Consider the following 15,311-nt stretch of genomic DNA (forward strand, 5'->3'; position numbering starts at 1 on the left):
AGCATCAGGCACTATAAGATTAGTAGTTGACATTTATTGAGAGTTATGTGCTAAGTATTTTACTTAGGTAATATACATGTTCTCATTTGGTCTTCCCAACCAACTTTTATGATTACACTGAGGTTTACATAGGCTAACTAGCTTGCATAAGATTATAAAGATATTAAATGTTAGACATCAGGAAAAACCCATGTCACCCAGAGAATGAACATAAAAATATTTCAAAGAGCCTTGGAGGCCAACCATGATTGGCTCTCTGCCTACATTTCTAGCCTTGCCTCTCTGTGATCCCATATCATTGGTTCTCTTTCAGTTATCTAAACGTTTGTAATCTTTCCTATGAATGCCTAAAAGGTGTACATTGAAAGGAAAATATCTGTAGTTATTTCTAAGATTTACTTAAAAGTTACTCTTTAATTTTTTGATAGATTTATATTCATACCGTCAAATTAAAAATCGAGCCCAATATTTTTAATTTAAACATCAAGTGTATTTATGAACTGCACAATTGTTTTCTGAAATAAAGTCAGTTTTATCATATTTTTTTTAAAAAATAAAACTATGCCCAATTTCATATTGATTAATTTGGCACACTGCATAAATTTAGCTTACAGTTTTCTTTTCTTTTTTTCTTAGTTGCGGCATGCATGTGAGATTTAGTTGCCCAACCACGGATCGAACCCGGGCCCCCTGAATTGGGAGCGCAAAGTCTTGCCCACTTAACCACAGAGAAATCCCAGTCTCCAGGTTTGAAATAGATAATCTCTAGTTCTAATGCTATAGGCCATTGTATATATCAGTCATATATTTAGTATTGAGATCCAATTGTTAAGAAATATTCTTATTTTTACTCAAGAAAAATCTTCACATAAACAGATTCAGAATTAAAGTGAGCCTTTGCCTAACAATTGGATCAAACCTCAGGACTATTTACCCATTCTTTCTTATCTTATACCCTTTGTTTTACACAAGTATTTCTAAGTAATGATTATGTCTGATTCACCACATTACATTCTGGAATTCCAAAATGGTAAATGAAGGGAAAAAAACATAAAAGCATTTGGAGAGTAAGTGACAGAAGTTCAGAGAAAGGACTAAGGACTAAGGACATTAGAAAAAAGTAAGTGAAAAAGGTAGATATAAACTGGTTTTTGGATAAACAACAGAAAAATAAGGGCAGAGGGAAAAGGAAGGTCATTCTGGGCAAGTCAAACTTCAGAGGTAGGAGGTTGAAGAATCCAGTTTTAAGAGAGGAGACAGGAAGATGAAAACCTTCCCTTAAGGCTGCTTGAGACATCGGTGTTTGGGAAGACAAGACAGTGACATTTCCAAACACTCCTGGAATCAATATAACATTTCTGAGCCCCAGAGCTCATAGACACAGCAGCTCTGTTTGTCTCTTCTTCAACATTTAGTGTCTTCAACACTTAGGAACATTCCCACTTCTTTCCCACACCTTAGCGAGTAATTAAAAAGGTTCTCCTTCAATAACAAGGAGGTTTTCTTGGGAGGAGGATGGGGCAGGGAGTACAGTAGGGGACAGAAAGGACCTGCATTTCCTCAGTTCCAGACACTGTCAGACTTCCTGGACCATGGAACTATTTTGAGAAAAAATTCTCAGTCTGAGTTCGTGTTTCCAATATCATCCTCACCACCACCACCACCACCATCATCCCTGCTCCCACATTAGGTTCATCCTCCTCAGTACCACCAGGGTCAGCTTTCTAAATCTCAAACCCGAGCAAGTAATTGCCCAGCTCAGGATCCTTCAGCCCCTCTCCCCATATCACAAGGTAAATTCCAATCTTTAACATGGCAGGAAACATTTAGAAGGTGAGAGAGGGGCCTTGCTCCCTTGTTCCTGCTATCTATCAAAAAATTAAAAATCTATCAAAAAATTAAAGAGTAACTTTTAAGTAAATCTTAGAAATAACTATAGATATTTTCCTTTCAATGTACACCTTTGAGGCATTCATAGGAAAGATTACAAACATTTGGATAACTGAAAGAGAGCCAATGATATGGGATCACAGAGACAAGGCTAGAAATGTAGGCAGAGATCCAATCATGCTTGGCCTCCAAGGCTCTTTGAAATATTTTTATGTTCCTGCTGTGTGCCCAGTTCTGGCATGAAGTGTGGTCCCCACAGACCCACTTAACCAGGTGATGGTGTCTTATCTTTGCCATCCCTGTGCTGCATTCCCGAACCACTGCTGGTGGAATTCGCCAATTCCACAGTCCCTCAGGTCCCTCTCACTTGTTTTCTCCTCTCTTTTTTCAGGACGCTCTTTGGTTTTCCATCTTTACTTTCTTCCTTAACCTCCACATCAGCATTTTTACACTTTGCTAATCCTCCCCACTTTTCAAGACTACTAAAAGGTTACTCAGTGAAGTTTTCCTTGATCTCCACATGTAATAAAATATCTCCATCGAGATTTCTACAAATTTTAATTATAGCACTTTCCTCATTGCCCTTAACATGTTTCTCTATATCACACAAAAGCTTTTGACAGTCTTAAAGGCAGGGAATACATTATTCATTTGTGTATGCACGACGACCAGCACAATCCTTGGCATAAAACCATTTTTCACATAAAAGCATTTATAAATTGTTATTAAACACAACTAGAGAACAAACTTTTCAAGACTCTCTTCTGTTACTGTTTCTGACTGACAAAGTCTTTTTTATCTCCTTCTAAAATGATAATTTGACATGAGAACATTTATTCCCTAGTTATATAACAATTACCCTCATTAGTAATAGAGTAACTATTTGGTTTTTAGTGGAATTTTAAAGTTGGTTTATTCCACTGACTTATTTCTCTTTTACATTTCTTAAGAAGAAAATTGTCCAGGTGTTTCTGAATGAACACAAACATGGGATATTTCTGTTCTTGGTTCCGCTTCCAAAGAGCTGTGACCATGGACTTATTTGGACCTCAATTTCCTCATCTATAAATCAAAGACATGGACAGATGAGGACTAAGATTCCATCTCAGTGTAATATTTTACATTGTAAATACTTTATAGAAGCTATGTGTGATTATAAACCCATGCATAATTTCCTGGTGGTTTTTTAGTAAATATTCTAGGACTGCGAAAATATTCTGGAGAAATATGCCAAAGCAGCTGGGAAAAATCCAGTTGGTTTATTGTCCATTTTTTCTTTCCATTTTTACATTCTATTATTTTAATCTAGTGAATCAGTTCATTGACACTGAAAAAACAAATAATTTGTGATTTAAGTTAATTTCTATTAGTAGAATAGCCACGTTAATACTTTTAAAGTAATTTCTCTCATCTACAAAGAAAACGACATTTTTCCAGTGATTGCACTGTTTGATGATAACTTGAGTTTTGCCTACTTTACATGCTAGTGATAAAAAATATACATAAAGCCAGCTTTGTGTATGTGAGAACAATTTCACTAAGCATGAGTGTCTTCTGAAAATGGCACTTTTTTATCATGGGGAGAATTTTGCCTCACCATGTGACCTTATTTGAGATTACATTATGAAATGTGGCATGAGAGATGAAATAAGTGGAACTTGAATGATTTCTAATTGCCTTTCCAATAAAACCAGCAGGGAGCTATTAAATAATCCCATTTTAAAAGTACATGTTTGCAGGAGAAATAAGGCTTCAATCCTCATTCTCTGTAGGCAACTCTATATAGGCAAGCTGAGAGATTTCATTAGTTTCATCCATGTAGGTTTTTTCCTTCCAGTTTATAGAATTTCATGCTCTTATTGGTATGCACAGGGCTCCAGAAAGTTCTGCTTCATTGGAAATATTTTCTTTGGACCTGGTTTATGAAGATTATACCATTTTTAAACATATTTATGGTTATTTGAGTTTTAAGTAAGGATATATGTTAGGTTAAATATTAACATGTACCTGAATGTATTACTGAATCATAGATGCACATTGATCACTAATTTTTCATCATTAGTGTAATGTGTTCAGTTTGTCTCATAAAGTATACTGGTTAGACTTTTAAATTTTCAAAGAATCTTTGTAACATTCATACCTCTCCTTTTTAAATAGCTTAAGGGGTTTTGATGGTAACAAAATACATATTTTTCAGGCAAGAAAACAGAGTTGATTTAAAATAAAACAGAATTGCCTGTTGTTGAGTTCCTTTGTGAAAGGTCCAACTGGATACAAATGACTCTAATCAGTAGCTATGACCCTCCTTCCCAAAAGAGCCTTCTGCCACCTCTGCTTACTTTAAATTAACATTTTTTAAATTATGATTTTCTGCAAAGATAAATATGTATGGACATTAATATAGCAGAGATCCATAAAATGATTACCCACATTTAACTATTGTAATGTACATTTTCATGTATTTTCCATCTATTAAAAAAAGCTTTGTAGATATATTACTACAGACATTCTATCCTGCCCCCATCATACCTCCTTCTATCTTTTTCCAGAGATGCTGAGAGAATGTATTTCTTTTCTTTCATGATTACGTGTATGTGTATATATATATATGTATATGTATACACACATGTTTATAAAAAATATATTGTCAATAATATTTACGTAAGTTATTATATAACATGGTCTGATCGTTTTGCAATGTTTTTTATTTACTTAAAATTATGTACTTGAAGTTTACTGATTTTGGTGAATATACCCTTTATTTCAGTTGATTCCATTGTTTGACCATGCTAAATTTATCCATTCTTTAATGGAAGAATATTTATTCCTTCCAGATTTTTACTACTGAAAGCATTGCTCATTGAAGATCTTTATGAAGTTCTCCTAAAACCGTGAACACAATTTTCTCAAGGGTGTATTTTCTCTAGTTGTCAAATTCCTGGGTCACAGGGTCATTGCTTTCTGCTTCTAAGCTTCTAAATGTGTGCAATAAACAAAAAAGGGGGGTGCACATTTTACCTTCATAATCTCTTCTGTGTCTTCGCCAAATAAATAAATGAATAATTAGTTTCAGATAACTTACTAGCGGGGAGATTGTAACTTTTCTGAGGCTAAGTGTAAAGCATTCCTCTCTGTGGTGACGAGTAAAGTTTATTTCTCCTTTAAAAATGTCCTTTACTCTTGTTTCATAAAAGAATAAAAAGCAGTGAGGTTTTTGAAGTGTAATGGACTCAACCTGCAATCCTGCTAATGAGAAGTTCTTCACTGCTTTTTAGAACTGCAAAGTTCCTAATGCCTCTTCTTAGCACATGACTCTTACACGCAGTTGCTTGACTCTACTCACCCTACATGCATAAAGGATAAAAAAAAAAAAAAAAAAGCAAAGAGAAGAAGAAAGAGGAAATAGCTTTTTCTAGGATTAGAATTCTTAATGAAAACCTTAATGATATTAAGTTATAATATCTGTTATAAAATATATTTTATATCTGTTATATAATATATTAAGTTATAATATCTGTTATAAAAACATATGGGAGGGCTTCCCTGGTGGCGCAGTGGTGGAGAGTCCGCCTGCCGATACAGGGGACACGGGTTTGTGCCCCGGTCCGGGAAGATCCCACATGCCACGGAGTGGCTGGGCCCGTGAGCCTGGCCGCTGAGCCTGCGCGTCCGGAGCCTGTGCTCCGCAACGGGAGAGGCCACAACAGTGAGAGGCCCGCGTACCGCAAAAAAACCCAAAAAACAAAAAACATATGGGAGTTAGAGCTAAGATATGTTTAGCATCTCCAATAATTGGTGTTTTAAACTGTAAAATTCAAAAGTGTAAAATGCAAATAACTGATTTGAAAATTGATGCATCTGAAGACTAAAATCTTAAAAATATACTGAATACATCATCAATTAAAAATATCACTTTTATCCAATTTCATTTTTTGTGTATCTTTTCTCTATCAATACATACCATGCTGATAAAGAGCATCAGAATAGTGCCCATAACAGGCAATTATTGATTTACCCATTCCATTGATGCACACTGCTTATACATATACTTAAAAAAATAAAAGACAACCACTTGTGATGATTAATTTTATGTGTCAACTTGGCTGTACCCAGTTGATTCATCAAACACATTCTTGATATTGCTTTGAAAGTAGTTTTTAGATGCAAGGTATTTTTAAGAGCAAAGATTGAGGTTTCCAGAGCAAGAAGCAATTCAGCCACAAGACTGTGACATAGAAACCCCGCCTGAGTTTCCACCTTGGAGATTTCAGACTCAAGATGGCAGCATCAGCTCCTCCCTGACCTGCCAGTGTCTGCCTGCTTGTTCTAGAGATTCTGGACTTGCTAGCCCCACAGCACATGAGACAACCCCTTCAAATCTTTCTCTTTATACTTTTCCTTTCGTCTGAGTTTTTCTATATTTTCATTTTCTTTGTGCATATTTTTCTTTACAGTCATCACTTCTAATGTCTGTTATAAAAACCTGTGTCTGGTAATTGCAACAGCCTGGTCATCTTGTGGGTAGCCTCCACTGATTGCTTGGTCTCTCCAGTATGAATCACCTATTTCTAGCGCTCATATGAGTAGTGATTTTGGATAGTGTGATGGTTAAATTTATGGGTCTTCATGACTGGGTTAAGGGATGGCCAGTAAACCATTATTTCTGGGTGTTTCTATGAGGGTGTTTACAAGAAAGATTAGCATTTGAGTCAGTAAACTAAGAAGATCTGCCCTCACCGATATGGGTGGGCATCATCCAATCAACTGAGAGCCCAAACAGAACAAAAAGGTAAAGAAAGAGGGAATTCTTTCCCTCTCTTCTTGAGCTGGGACATTCATCTTCTCCTGCTCTTAGACATTGGAATGCCCAAGTCTCTGGATGTTGGACTCAGACTGACTTATACAACTGGCTTTCCTAGTTCTCCATCTTGCAGCTGGCATGTCACAGAATTTCTCAGCTTCTTCTCTGAGCCAATTCCCATAATTAATCGCCTCTCATATATTTCTCTATCTATCCTATTGGTCTGTTTCTCTGGAAAATTCGACTAATACAGATTGTATGATTGACATCGTGAATGATACATCATAAAGACTCTAGATACTGTTTGTTTTCCTTCTGAAAGAAATAGTTTTCAAGGTAATTTAAAAACATTAGCCCATCGTTAGCTTTTTAAATTGTCATTAACTTTATTAAAATTTTTATTAGCTTCAATTTTTAAATTTGATTTTAGATTTCTAAATTTTGACTTTTATTTTTCTAAATTATGTGCTGAAATAGTATTTGTCTTGCTTGCTGGAGTCATCAACAGCCCCTTAAATTCTGCACCCCACATGAGTACTGCATCTGTCTCTCCATGAGTCTCACCCATTCTCAGAGAAGACGAGGTGTCTGATTCTGGCCTGGTTGTTAATACCGTGTGCCAGTGTGGTGGAACATTAATGCCCTGCCCAACTGGTCCTTGCTGATGCTAAATGATTTCAATACCATGACCCCAGAGGATGAATGTTCCAAATGTAGGTTGAATATCTGTTCAGCTTACTATTTCCGTAGCTACCGTTCCCTCTGCTTCTATTATTGGCACTGACACACATAAAAATGAAGTCATAAAGATCCTATCACTTTCCCCTACAGACTGAGGAACAGCTTGCTCATACATGGTATCAGAATTACTTAAGTTCTCTCCTTGTCCGTGAACATTCTTTCTACCCCTCTTAACCTTGTAGAAAACAATTCATCCCTCCACTCTGATTTCTTCCCCCAAATTAACAACGTTTAAAAAATGGTGTTCTTAATTGACATCATGAAAAAATTCTACTCCAAACTGATATGCATGTTTCCTAGATTCTCAACAAATAAACCTATGAACGCTAAAGTTATTTACAGTCATCACTTTTTTAAAGATATTTTTAATGTGGACCATTTTTAAAGTCTTTATTGAATTTATTACAATATTGCTTCTGTTTTATGTTTTGGTTTTTTGGCCACCGGGCACATGGGATCTTTACTCCCTGAACAGGGATCTAACCCACACTCTCTGCATTGGAAGGCAAAGTCCTAACTGCTGGATTGCCAGGGAAGTCCCCTATAGTCATCATTTTAAAGTTAAATCTTAAAAACAATGCCAAATGTTCACTTTTCTAATATTAGTTGCAATACTATGGCATTAGCTTTTACTCCTATTCCACCATTTCCCTACTTTTCCCCACCATTATAATTTCCACTATTTAAAATGTTACATATAGAGAGAAGTAGCAGTCAAATTGCTTATGAAAAACTATGCTTGTCCACTTATACATTAATATACATACTACCTTGCTCATTTACTCACTGTTCAATCTATTATTTGTATACTCATACACCAGTCTTTGCATCTATTTCCTTTTTTAATTTTTTTTTCTTCTACTAGGACAGTGCAAATTTGGCAGCTGGTAGACTACTGAAAAGAATCATTTCCCAACTATTATATTCTTTGTGACTTAGGAAAAATGACATCTCTGTACCTCTAATTCCTTGGATTAAACTTGGAAGTAATAGAGTCATCTTTCACATTTCTGTAGAAAATTAAATAAGATAATGATGTGTTAATACAAGAAACATAGTAAGTGGTCAATAAAAGTTTATTTTCTTCCACTGTATAACATGTAACTCTATTCTGTTTGGAATTTTGCCATTGTTGTTTATTGACCTACTGTGATTCTGCCTCTGTCATTGCTTGTATTATCCAGAGAGTATTTAAATTGATAAATTTATCTTTTGCAACCTGTACATAAGGTATTGTATGCCATAGGCTAATTTTTGACCTTCATAATGTAGCCAGATTAATTACCAGTTAATGAAAAACATTTATTTTGCCTACAATAAGGTGCTCAGCAGGAATGTTCCACCTAATAAATTGTGACATGTTATATGAACCTCATCTGGCATTTGCACCCAATTCAAAGCAATTTCAGAGATGAATAATCCACAGTATATTTGAATGTGTCTTTGCCAGTCATGATAACAATTCATGGTAAAGAACATTTTATAAACAAACAGTGCATGGCGATTACTCAAAGTGATTTCAGTTTCCACATAAATAGTAAAAATAGGTTGAAGAATACTTCTTTGTCTCAAGAATAGATATGAAAGTCCTTGTTTAAAAATTAAACCGTGTTCTAACCCTCAATGGTACTCCTGTCAACATTTTAAATATTAATATTTAATAACTGATTTAATTATTTTCCAGATGAATATATAAAACATGCATTAAATGGAAGTAAAACTGTCTAGTCCACTTTCACAAAATTAGATAGTCTTTAAGATATGTCTGGTTATGACTGTTAAAGGAGTTTATATGCAAGGTAATTTAAACTATTTAATGGATAAATACTTGGATCATTTTTTAAATGGCGAGTTAAGGAGAAATCCTTTAAATGGAGCTGTGTGTGTCAGGGAAGTCAGATAAAATATGTTATCTTCAGAAACATTTCAACCTTTAATCACAGGAAAACACAGCTTTGTAACTTCACTTTTTTATAAATTTCACCAATCAGAGAATCATTAGGGTTAATATGTAAACTAGTTTAAATACTCTGAAAACCCTGACAATCAGTAATCTTTACTGAGGTTGTCTTTTCCTACTAATTTCTGCCTTAATAATCTCAGATCAGCTAATTTTTCATATGGATGTGAGGCAAAATGTTGTGACTCAGGGACACTAATAAAATGCACCATATTTCTGAAATAGTAGAAATATCAAGAAGTCTTATGCACTCTCTTATGAATTATTAAAATGTCTTGAAAGTGTCAATGTTTAATCCTCCAAACTACATCTCCCAGATGTATTATCAACTTGGACTTGGGAAAACCAGATGACCTCAATTATTAGGCATATCAGTACAAAGAGAATAAGACCTGGTGAGAGGGGGCAAGAGTGAATGACCTGAGATCGATTTTGCAAGGATTGAGAAAATCAAATTTGATCTCCTTCAATATTTTACTTAAATCTGGCTGTGGTTTTGTCTGCATTGAATGCATTGCAATGATGTCATATTTTACCTTGTCTATAAGTCAGAGAAACAAATTATCATCATCTACCTACCTCACTGGCTTTCATTTTCACACACGTAAGATTGCATGAGATGAATTTGCACAGAAAACATTGATAAAACCAGAAATTCTTGACAAAGGATAAAATGGAGATGGAGAAAAGAAGTAAATGCAAGTTATGATTTTATTATTGAAACCTGAACATTTCTCTTCACCCCTATCTGGACCTTCCTACTACTTCAGGATAAAATTAAGTGATGTAGGGATTGTTCACACTATAGCTAAAAATAACACATCAATGTAAAATTTACTCGCAGTGAACAGTGTACCCTAACTCTACTCTCTCCATAATTGTGGTGTAAGGCCTAAAGTTGAGGTTCAATATTATATGGGTTGTCATCTGTCAAACAACCCTCCTTATAAAACGTACCAGGAACAGTTCCTGATTATCTTGGAAAGTGGGTATGTTTCTTGACAGTCTGTGGAATTATTCAACAATCCGATTACACTTTTCCATGGGAACCAAGGGGCACCCTACCCTCTTGATACTACAGAAGTACCTCCCATGGACCCTGCTTGTTCACCCTGTTCACAAGTGCAATACCCTTTTGGCCCTGCAAGGTTTGGGTCATCCTCCCCAAAGCTATGTTTTGCTATCCCCATAACCCCAGGGCAGGATTTACATCCTTAACAATAGGTTGAATAGAAAGCAATTGAAACTATATAAAAATGATATATTTGGGCTTCCCTGGTGGCGCAGTGGTTGAGAGTCCACCTGCCGATACAGGGGACACGGCTTCGTGCCCCGGTCCGGGAAGATCCCACATGCCGCGGAGCGGCTGGGCCCGTGAGCCATGGCCGCTGAGTCTGCGCGTCCGGAGCCTGTGCCCCACAACAGGAGAGGCCGCAACAGTGAGAGGCCCCCGTACCACAAAAATAAAAAAAAAAAAGATATATTTTTTTGCTTTAACCTGCAATATGGCAAAGTTCATTGGTTAAGTTTAATGAAATCCTTGTTGAAGCCCAACTGGGTCATGATGTATTATCTTTCATACATTCTTTACAATCTAATATTTTGCTTAAGATTTTTGTATGAATGTTCTTAAAATTTATCAGCTTTGGATTTTCCTTTATTTTTGCTGTCCTTATTGTTTGTTTCAAGACGCTGATTAGCCTCATAAAATATTTAGAGGAAATTTCACTATTTTTTTCCCTAAATCTGAGAAAATTTGTATATGATTTGGATTATTTGCTGTGCAGACATCTGATAGAATTCATCAGTGAACCCAACTGTGTCTGGAGTTCTTTATTTGGAAAGATTGTTGATTATTGAATCTGGCTTTAGTGGTCATTCAGATTTCCTTTTTTCTCCTTCCATAAGTTTTACTAATATTTTACCAGTGATTTTTATATTTTTATCTAAATTTTCTTACCTATTGCCATAAAGTAGCTCAAAATATGCTCTTATAACATTTTATCTGATTCCTCTTGCTCCATGGTCTCTTTGGGGCTCGTTCATGCTGTCCCATCTCCTTGTATGCATAATTTTTTGAATTGAATTGAAGATATTCTGAAGATAAAACTGTAAGAAAAAAAATTGTTAGAACCTAAACTTTGCTGCATTCTACATTAGAGGTCAGAGACGCTGGCAACCCTGAATTATCTTAATCTACACAACTACTAAGAAGATTCTGATCCATGTAATCTTTAGACAAAACATTCCTAGTCAAAATTCTAGGCGTGTTGGTAGTGGGGTGAACTGGGAGATTGGGATTGACATATATACACTAATATGTATAAAATAGATAACTAATAAGAACATGCTGTATAAAAAAATAAAATAAAATAAAATTCAAAAAAAAAATTCTAAGCATGTTAAGATTTTCCACTCAAGAATTTGTTCATACACCATGAACTTCAATTTTTGTTCCTCTTATCCAATGGATGTTCTGATGAATTCTCTTTTATCTGGCTTTTCTTTATCTCTAATAATGTTTTTGTTTATAGTCTATTTTGTCTGATTAAGATAGCCGCTTTTGTTTTCTATGGTTGTATATTTTTCTCATCATTTTACTTTCAATCTGTTCATATCTTCAAATTGCTAGTGTGTCTCCTGCAGCAGCATATAATCAGAAATTGATTATTTTAACCATATTGACAAAATCTGCCTTTTGACTGGATTATTTAATCCATTCACATTTAATGTTATTATGTATATAATTGGATTTATGGCTTGTAGTTTAGTTTGTATTTTGCATATATCCCATTCTTTATGTTCCTCTGTCAATAACTGCTTTCTTTTGCATTAAGTGAATATTTTCCAATATAACATTTTAATTTCTTTAATAAATAAAAAGTAAATAAATAAAGGAGGAGGAGAAGGAAGGAGAGGGAAACTCCACACTCTTGAAATGTAGAGATGTTATATTTTTTTCAACTAATCTTACTCCTTGTTCTAACTCTGATTATCCTATTTGTCTGTTTCTTTCTAAAGGATTCAACATTAATATAGATTATCTTTAAAATGGTTCAAGTGAATCATACACCCAAAGTAAATGACCTCGAGTCAATTAATTTGAAAACCCTGGACTTGTTGAAAGACACATAGTTTTGCTAACTTTAAAATGTTCTAAGGAACACACCTAGGTAGGCTTATAGAGGAGGAATTTTCTCTTAATGTGCTTCAACTTGCATAAGGAGAGGTCTCAGTGCAACTGACCAAGAAAGCAGCAAAACCAAATAGTTCATGTGATGTGTCCAACAGTCTGTAAGGATCCTCAGTCCTGATGGGGTGCTGATTGGCATTTGGTTGTCAAGAAGCCTGTTTTGATTTCCCAGAGACAGGTAATGGATCTGAGGTTACCACTCCATGTCTCAGAAGCACAACTAGTAATACTTTACTCTGAAGATCATCTTGGGAGAAGTAAACTCTTATCCATGACATATTTAAGCAAATATTGACTCTCTTGCATTTTTTCTTAAATGTTTAATGTTATTTTTTATTTCAACTAACTTTCAAATGCAAATATTTTCAAAATTTTATAACTCACATTTAAGTTACAGCTTATTTCAAATCCCTTAAAAAATCTATCACAGCTTTGATTTAAAAGTCAAAGATTATATTTAGAGAATATATATTAAAAGAAATGTAGAAAAATTTTTAGACATATACAGTAGTTAGGTTTTGTATTTCTCACATTCTTTAAAGCAAAGGTTATCGGGTATGTTGCAGTCATGATATGAATAGTGTACCAAGGATTGGAAAATGAAAATATTGCCAAATAACAAACTGATTCTTGCTTGTTTTAACATTATTACATGTATTAGAATCTTAAAAATCAATCTGATAATGTATCAGCCACAAGGTTGGTCTTAATTCAGTCTCCTGCGAGAAAACATAAATGAAATATAATTCATTTAATCTTTATTTACCCTTTAAAAAAATGAGAGGAAACTTCTATTTTAACTCCTCTGGCTTAGTATTTTAATTCAATAACAGAGTGAAAGTATATTTAAATTAGTTAAATACCCTTATGGATTTTTAAATAAACATTGGCTCTAACCTGAGTATTTCCTCATTGACATTAGTGCAGTTTACCCTGTTAAAAGCTACACTAAATTCTATGTCTTCACTGCATTTTTCAAGTTTACTCCTTTCCAGGTCACTAGCCTCTCCCGAAATTTTTATTACTAAATTACCTTGATGAAGTGATTCTTAAATGTCCCTATGGTACTTTCTGAAGTTATGAGACTAATTTTCATTCAGACTCACATCATCATCTATCAGACTATCTCTTGAGAATCTATTCTAGCAAATACACACACTTACACAGAGTGCCTCAGGCTTTGTGATATTTCACTTAGATATCCTTAGAGGAAAAAAATATTGTTGTCATTAAGAAAAATGGAGGGGACATTTCCCACTACAATAACTATAAAGACATTTTAAAAATAAGCAACAACAGAGCTCTGAAAATATAGTTCATATGCAGTGAAAACAAATACCAGCATACAATTCTGATATATATAAGAAATATACACTGAAAAGAAGACACATGAGTTACACAACCTTATCCAGAATTTATATAATAGCATATTTAAGATTTGTTTCATAAGACTCAGAATGTTTGCAGCACAATATTAAAATACTTTGTACCTTCCTGATTCTTGACTTAGAGACCTAGGGTCTCTAACCACTAAAATATTGAATCATTATCAGTCTACCCCGCAGGAGCTTATTTATGAAGCAGCCCCAAACATCAAACTCCTTTCACACTCTACTTATCTCAGTTGTTCCTACAGTTTTACAATATTAATTATAATCAGCAACTCCCCCAAAAAACAACTAGGCTAAAAGCAAAGGGTAAGGTGAATTAAAGTGGTACATTTGTTATTTCAGAAGTTTTCTCCCAACTGTTACCATGCTCTAAAAGATTGAGAATGTGGAGCAGATTCAAGGGGGAAGAACCCCACTATTATGACAAATATCATAGTATGTGGTGATGCTTATGATTAGAGAAATCTTGTGAGTGAGGTTAAAGAAGGATTTCATAAACAAGACACAAACATCACTAACCATAAAGGAGAAAATGATAAATGGAATGGCATAAAATTAATAACTTCTCATCAAAATACACAATTAAGAAATTGAAAGGACAAACCACAGACCAAGAGATGATATTTTCACATGTGCCTAACAGAAGACTCACAAAGAACTTCCAGAAATCATAAGTAAAAGCCAAGCGAGCTAATAAAACAATGGGAAAATGTCTTAAACATATATTTATAAAAGAAGAGATCCAAATTGCCAATAGCATGAGAAAAGTTGCTGAAACTCATTAGTCATTACTAAATCTAAATATACCCATTCCTATGACTCTGCAAATTGACTCCTAGGTATATAGCTAAAAGAAAATGATACATATATATCTAAAGTTATATATGACTCAGATGTCTATCAACAGAAATATGGATAAAAAAATAAATCATTGTACTATCTTAGTCAGCCTGGGCAGCTATAACAAAACTACCTTTGACTGAGTGGCTTAATCAACAGAATTTTATTTCTCACAGTTATGGTGGCTGGAAGTCTAAGATCAGGGTGCTAGCATGATTGGGTTCAGGTGAGAACCCTCTTCCTGCTTCATAGCCATCTTCTAACTGATCCTTACATGTCTGGGAGATAGAGAGCTCTGATCCCTTCACCCCCTTATAAGGGCACTGATCCATTCATGGGACTCCACCCTCATGCCTTCGTCCAAACCCAATTACTTCCCAAGAGCCTCACCTCCAAATACTATCCCATTATGAATTAGGGTCTCAACATATAAATTTTGAGGGACATAAACATTCAATCCATAGCAGGTATATTTATACAAGGGAAAACCTCACT

The sequence above is a fragment of the Globicephala melas genome, chromosome 13 (genome assembly GCF_963455315.2).
Source record: "Globicephala melas chromosome 13, mGloMel1.2, whole genome shotgun sequence".
Taxonomy (NCBI): domain Eukaryota; kingdom Metazoa; phylum Chordata; class Mammalia; order Artiodactyla; family Delphinidae; genus Globicephala; species Globicephala melas.